Source organism: Pinus tabuliformis, chromosome 7 (genome assembly GCF_031772625.1).
Source record: "Pinus tabuliformis cultivar Carrire ecotype Pingquan chromosome 7, CPIR1, whole genome shotgun sequence".
NCBI lineage: Eukaryota > Viridiplantae > Streptophyta > Pinopsida > Pinales > Pinaceae > Pinus > Pinus tabuliformis.
In genome coordinates, this window is record NC_142293.1 from 1,745,989,063 (window position 1) to 1,745,996,639 (window position 7,577).

Here is a 7,577-nt window from a genome sequence, read left to right on the forward strand (position 1 = left end):
AGGACACTAAGGGGCCAGGGAACCACCCCAAGTGACAAAAACCTAAGCTGGATATTTTTTTCATTGACCTAGACTCCCGACGACATGCACAAGCTTGCATGAGTGTGTTTGTGACTATCCAACCACATTCATAATCCTGCCTGAGTGTGGTTGTGAACCAAAATCCTCATTTCATAGGTTGCGATCTCGAAATCTGAGCCACAATTTTAGACCAACCTCCAGATCACTACCCAAACCCTCCTGAGACTTTCCAGAATGATAAGTAACTTAATGACGATGCTAAACATACAAACTTGAATCAGAAACTTGACCTAACCATAACAATAATTTCGTCAAACATATGATGAACATGTAATCTACAGGTCATGAATTCATATATGATCATAGGAGTCCGAAACTTATCTGATAATTACCAAGAAGGTCTAATTCCCTCTCATAATAGTGATAATAACACTTGTTATCCCATGCATTAATTAACCATCAAATACTTATCAAATCCTGGACAAGACATAGCTAGATTACATTGCAAATGCATGATTATAACCAACATATAGCCATATTATTAACCATGACATAACAATCATCAAATCACCATAATAACAAGTAGAAATACTCATAGAATACAATAGGAAAATAACTCTTATTAACTTATCCAAAAGCCAACTAAGTTAGGGACTTCCACGTACCACCCGACCATAGATTGGGTCGAGTCAAATCTCTCTTTTAGCCAATCACCCTCGTGCTATATTCCAAGCATGAATGTGGGATCTCAAGACATAAACAACCAGGGCTTCCTGAAGATTAAACCACCTCCACCCTCAAGCCATTGTAATCTCACCAAAACCGATCAAGAGATCATTAAGCCCAAAACAAGCTTGGATGCCTCAGAGTTTCTTCACCATTACCTTGAGAAATTTTTCGGTCTTCACATACAACTATCAAAGTAAGCTAACAATCATTCAAAAATAGAAATAAAAATAAAAACTTTAAAAATAAAAATTTTAAAAATAAAAATCATAAATTTAATAATAGAAATTTTAATAATAAAATTAATTTAATTAAACCAATGTTGATTCATAGCATTATCAAACCTGTCGGCTCCTTGCATTACCATCCCTACCCTATCCTCTATTTATTACGCATCTGATCCGGATTTATACAGGAAAGCAACAAATTACAGAGATAACCAAAAATACAAAGATGCAACAGAAATAATACTTCATTCCATTAATATCAAATACTGAAATATGCTTACAAACAGAAATGGAAAAAACTAGCTAGGGCAATGGTAGCTTATCTCTAAGAAGAGATGTGGTGGATACATGGCTCTGAACTATGTTACAATGAGGCTCAACGGCCTATTTATTATTGAGAAATAATGGAAAACCCTAAACATCCAAAAACATAACCCTAGGAGATGAAGTGCCAAAACTGTGGGCCCCGTTTGGTAAATTGGTACATAAACTTCCCGAGGTCGTAACTTTGGCATACGATCTCTGTTTGTCTATCATAATACCTTGTTTCAAAGATCTCAAAGAGAAGGTCGAAAACAAATTGGCCATCCAATTTGGCATGTATTTGGTCTCTCCATTTTCCCTAAAAATGCCGTTTAGGGCCTCAAAACGGCTTCAGAATTTCAAAACCCGAAAAACTGCCAAAAATAGTAAACTATTGTACAATTAAGTAAACTGAAAAACTGAAAGAGATAGTGTGGGGGGTCCAAGTGGAATAGGCAGGTGGCCACCTATATCCACCTGGATCATTGCTCCCCCCTAGGAAGCAATGGTCCCCATTGTGTTGAGTCTCTCCATCAGATGGGGAAACTTCTGCTGAACTTGGTCTCTAGTGAGCCACTTGCCGTGGTGAAGGAGTTGGCCTACTTTGACAACTCGATATAGTTGGATCCTTTGTTATCAGGTGTTCTTGATATGCGTGTCCATGATCCGATCAGTTGTGGCTTGTTCCATGCAATCTGGATTTAATTTTGTAGGTGTGAGTTGTTCTGCAATGTTTGATGTGTCTAGCAATGGTAGGAAGTATGGTCGAAGGCGGTCCACATTGAACACTGGGTGCAGGCCAAGGAATGGGGAAATGCTAAGCTCAAATGCATTGTCTCCCATAGCCTTGGTAATGGTGTAAGGACCATATTGGAGTGGTTTGAGTTTCCAATAGGCTCCGATAAGGTGTTCCTTTTGCAAATGCAACTAGACTTTGTCGCTCACCTGAAACTTATGTGGCACCCGATGTTGATCATGTTGCTGCTTATACTTGGCATTTGATTTCTCTAGAATGTCATGGACCTGCTGGTGGATATGTTGGATTTGCTTAATGAAATTGTTTTCCTTATCGGTTTCGGATTGGACATGAGCCGAATCTGCTTGAGTAGCTACAAATGGCATGGCCACATCAATGGGACATAGTGGCTGGAATCCCAAGCCCACCTGAAAAGGGTTGTGGCCAATCGAGCTGTGGAGAGCCCGGTTATAGCTGTGCTAGACATAGGGGAGGCTCTCATCCCATGTGTGTGGATGCTTTGAGTTGTACATGCGTAGAATGTGTACGATCATCTTGTTGACAACCTTTGTCTGACCATCAGTTTGGGGATGGAAAGTTGTGGACTTAGTGAGCTTGGTGTCCAACATCGACCAGAGATTGGACCAAAATGTACTGAGGAACCTGCTGTCCTGATTTGAGATGATAGACTGTGGGATCCCAAAGTGTACCCACACTCGTTCAAAGAAGAGTTTAGCAGTGGCTTTTGCTGTGATATTCTTCTTGCAGGCCGCCATAATGGCCATCTTTGAGAATTTGTCGACGAACACAAAAACACGGTCGTTGCCATGTTTAGTAGAAGGAATGTTTGACATGTAATCCAGGGAGATGGATTCCCAAGGTCAACTAGAGGTAGGCAGCAGAGTATAAAGGCCTTGCTTCTTGATGGTCAGTTTGGCAATAGCGCAGGTAGTGCAAGATATAATGTACTTCATGACATTGTGTCGAAGATTCAATGAATAGAAATACTTCTGTAGTACTGCCACCATTTTCTTGACCCCGAAATGCCCAGCATCTCGATTGTAGTGTGCTTCCCTAATCATCTTGGCACACTCGCTTGAAGGAACACAAAGGTGTCCCAAGTGGCATAATAGGGCATCCTGGAGGTGAAAATCAAGAACTTGCTAACCCTCCAAGAGCGTTTGGTATGTGTGGCTAAATTTTGGGTCGTTTTTGTAGAGAAGTGGCCAATCAGAAGTCTCGTGCCCATAAGAGTTGAACACGGTGGTTAACGCCATGATCAGTGGTCGACTAAGGAAATCTGCAACATTATTGGTGCTGCCCTTCTTATACTTGATATTCAAATGGATCTGTTGCAGGTATGTGAACCACTTCTGATGGTGATCATTCTACAACTTCCCTTGCGTCTGTATGAACTGCAGGGGCCGATGGTCCATGTGGATGATCGTTTCCTTCCCCAAAATGTAATGCTTCCATTGTCAGCAGGCCTGCACAATGGAATACATCTCTTTGTCATAAGTGGGATACTTTCAGACTGTGTCTGAAAGTGTCTCACTGTGAGATGCCACTGGATGCCCCTATTGAGTAAGGACTGTCCCAATAGCATATTCAGAGGCATCTATCTCGATCTCAAATGGTTGTTGCAAGTCTGGTAATGTGAGAACTGGTGCAGAGCAGAGACGATGTTTCAACTTTTTGAATGCCTTCTACTGAGATTCAGACCAAAAGAATTTTTCTTTCGCTCCTCCCTTGGTGACTTGACTCAAGGGCCATGTGATATGAGAGAATCCCAACACGAACCTGCAGTAGAAATTGGCAAGACCCAGAAAGTTGTGGAGCTCTGTCAGAGTGCTTAGAGATGGCCAATACCGAATGACTTAGATCTTGGCTGGATCCACATACACCCCCCATTCATCAATAATGTATCCCAGATACTAAACCTGGGTCATGCCAAAAATGCATTTCTCCAAATTGGCACATAGCTTGTGTTGCAGCAGTGTTTGGAGAACCTATAGGATGTGTTGGAGGTTCTCTTCCCAACTCTAGCTGAAGATCAGGATGTCATCCAAGTATACCACTACAAATGAGTTGGTGAATGGCTGCAAGATGTCATCCATTAGCCTCATGAAGGTTGGGGGAGCATTCTTCAACTTGAAAGGCATAACCAACCATTCGAAAAGGCCCTCCTTGGCTTTGAAGGCAGTCTTCCACACATCGGAGGGTTCGATTGGTACCTAGTGATATCCTGATTTCAAGTCGATCTTACTTAAATATTCTCCCCCCTTCATTTGGTTCAGAAGATCATCAATACATGGGATCGGGTACCTATTCTGGATAGTGATCATTTTCAGTGCCCGATAATCAGTACAGAGTCTCCAAGTCCCACCCTTCTTCTGTACCAACACGATCGGGCTCCCACAGGGCGATGAACTCGGCCAGATGTGACCTTTCTGCAGCAGCTCCTGAATCTACCTCTTGATTTCGTCGTTCTGAAAAATAGAGCACCGATAGATTGGTCCATTGGGCAGCGGTGCACCTGGGGTCAGATCGATGGATTTCTTGACCTGACAGTGCAAAGGCACCCCTGCGGGGGAGGTGAAGATGTCCTCGTACTCCTCCATAACCTTGTCCATATGTTGTTGTCGTGCAGAGGGGCCCTGTCTGGAGGTCATGACCACCGTCTTCTTCTTTCCTTGAGGGCATATCATCAGGAAAACAAATTTCCCAGTTTTGGAAATGAGCTTACTACATTATTTTGCAGTAACCAAAGAGATGGTGGTAGGCGGTGCTACCTCTGGTATCCTGTACAACTTATTTCTCAAAGTAACAATAACAGCACGAGGCCTTGACTCATACACAACATGTCACTTCCATAAGTATGGTTGACCTAATAATACATCACAAACATTAAGGGGAGAAATGTCACATAATACCTCATCCCTGAAGGGTTTGATGTTGTATGGAAGGCAGCACTGCTGGCTCATGCGAAGATCCCGTCCTTGGTGAAGCCACCCAATGGTGTATAATTGTGGATGTGCTATGGTTGGTAAGCCCAGCCGCTTCACGAGTTCTACCGAAATGAGGTTCTTTTGGCTCCTGCTATCGACAATGAACTATGGCAGGGAACCCTTTACCCACATCTGGGAGTGGAAGAGGTGCTCCTACTCCTCTGGATCTTTAGGTTCCTCCTTTTGGATCTTTGTGGCAGCAATGGTGGCATTGGGCTCTGCATCAATAATCTGTTTCCCTTTGTCATTCCCCTTGTTAGGTTCTGACTCAGAGTCGGAACATGCATCTAATTCCGAAGCGTTTAGCTCGTCCACCAGTGACTGCTTGGCCCGACACTCACTTGTGTTGTGAGTGGAGTTCTTAAGGAACTCACACCACTTTCCTGTGTCCTTCTTTGGCTTCGCAGTGTTGTTCTTTTCTTGCGGCTTCAGTGGGTTGTCCTAGACTTCCTTGCCTTGGCTTTGTCCTTTATTCTGTGGTTTGGGGGCACCTTTCCCTTGCTTCAGATTCACAGATCCAAAGTCTCGCTTCTTCTGTTTAAACTTTTGCTCGATCTTGATGGCATATTAGTATGCCATGTCGAGCGAAGATATGTCCAGGAACTCCATCTCATCCTGGATGTACCTGTGTAGGCAGCCGCGGTACTTGAGAACCAAATGCTTCTCTGAATCCTTAATACCCAACATCGTGTGAAGGGTATGAAAAACATTGGTAAACTCCGACAAATCTTGGTCCCTTCCCTGTTGCAGCATTCTCCACTTTATGTATTTATCCTCATAGCTCCCGACAGGGTAGTACTACTCCTTGATGGCATCCCAGAACGAGTTCCAAGTGGGTGAGACTAAAAACAGTGAGTTCATACTTTCATCCTTCTACTCACAATAGGTTTCCCACCAGTCCTTGACATGGGGGGCTGCTTTGAGAAGTGGAAAAGTGATAAAGGTTGTCCTCTCCCAAGCCTAAAGAGGAGGATCAACCTCATGATGGTAGGGTTTTTCTACCTTATATCCATGGGGTCACAGATAAAATGGCAAAGATCCTAAGAAAGAAAAACATTCTAACGCAATTCTCAGCTCCCGGTACCATCAGACAAAATTTAAAATCTGTTAAGGATGATATTGATAAACTGCAGCTCAAAGGAGTCTATAAAATAGACTGTTCGTGTGGGAAAAGCTACATAGGTGAAACTGGTCGCTCCCTCCAGACAAGACTGAAAGAACATGGCGCTGACATCAGGAAAGGAAGATCTCGTACCTCAGCCTTGGCAGAACACTCGTTGAAAACTAAACACCACATCTGCTTAGAAAACGCCTCAATCATCGCAAGAGAGGAGCAGCATCAGAAACGGAAAATCAGAGAAGCCCTCGAAATCTTGAAGCACCCTTGTAATTTGAACAGAGACGGCGGTTTGGAGATTAGCGGAAGTTGGCTTCCCCTGATCAGTGAAATCAAGAAACGTCAGCCCGACCCCAGGTAAGTTGTCTAACAGGTAAGTTGTCTAAGCAGGTAAGTTGTCTAACAGGTAAGATAGTTATCAAGATAGATATGAATTTAAGTTTCCATAGTAATTAGAGACAATGGCAGTGTTTTGATGTTCATAGTAATATTATCTTTAGGTTAATTATATTATATTATATTAGAACCCTAATTATTAATATAATCTCATGGTTTGTTTTTGATATTATTTAGGCATTAATGCATGTTCTTATTATAGTCTAGTCTTTAATGTTGAATTAATATAAAATTTAGGTTTTATTAATTATTATTAATTATTATTAATTTGAATTTATTTAGATATTGGTTAGGTTTTTATTAATATTTCATAATTTAAGCTTTTTAAGACTTTATGTTATAAAAATAAAAAAGTTTTAAGTCATATAGTGATCTAGGTTAAAAAATTTTTAGGTTATATAGTCATTAGGTTATTTATTCATATTTAGATTAATATTAGAGTTATATAGCAATATATATTATTATTATTATTAAGTTATAGGTCTTATATATTAGCATTATTTTGTCATATAGTGTCATTATCTTATAGTATCATATTTATTAATATTAATATATTATTAATATATTTACATTAGTTTTAGATAATCATTTTATATAAAGATTATGTCTTATTAATGTTATGATATTAAAATATTTATTTTAGTTTTTTGTGTGATTGATATAAGCTTTAGGGTTGATTTTGATTAAATTTAATATATGTATTCGAAGTTGTAGGCTTGATTGTTTGTAATTCTAATATTTATATATGAATTTATTTAGATAAATTCTTAGTTATGTCTTTAAGTTATAAAAATATTAATGTTATTAGGTTTTGATTTAAATATCAAAATATTATAATTTATATTCTAGTTTCTAGATATTATTACCATTAGGGTTTCAGGTTTTTAAAAAATATTTTTTGATATTTTTATCATTATCTATTTTAGTATCTAGATAATTATATGATTTTAAAATTATTAAAATTAAAATTAATTTATTAAAATTAAAATCAATAAATAAAAGTAAAATCTATTTTAGTATCTAGATAATTATATGATTTTAAA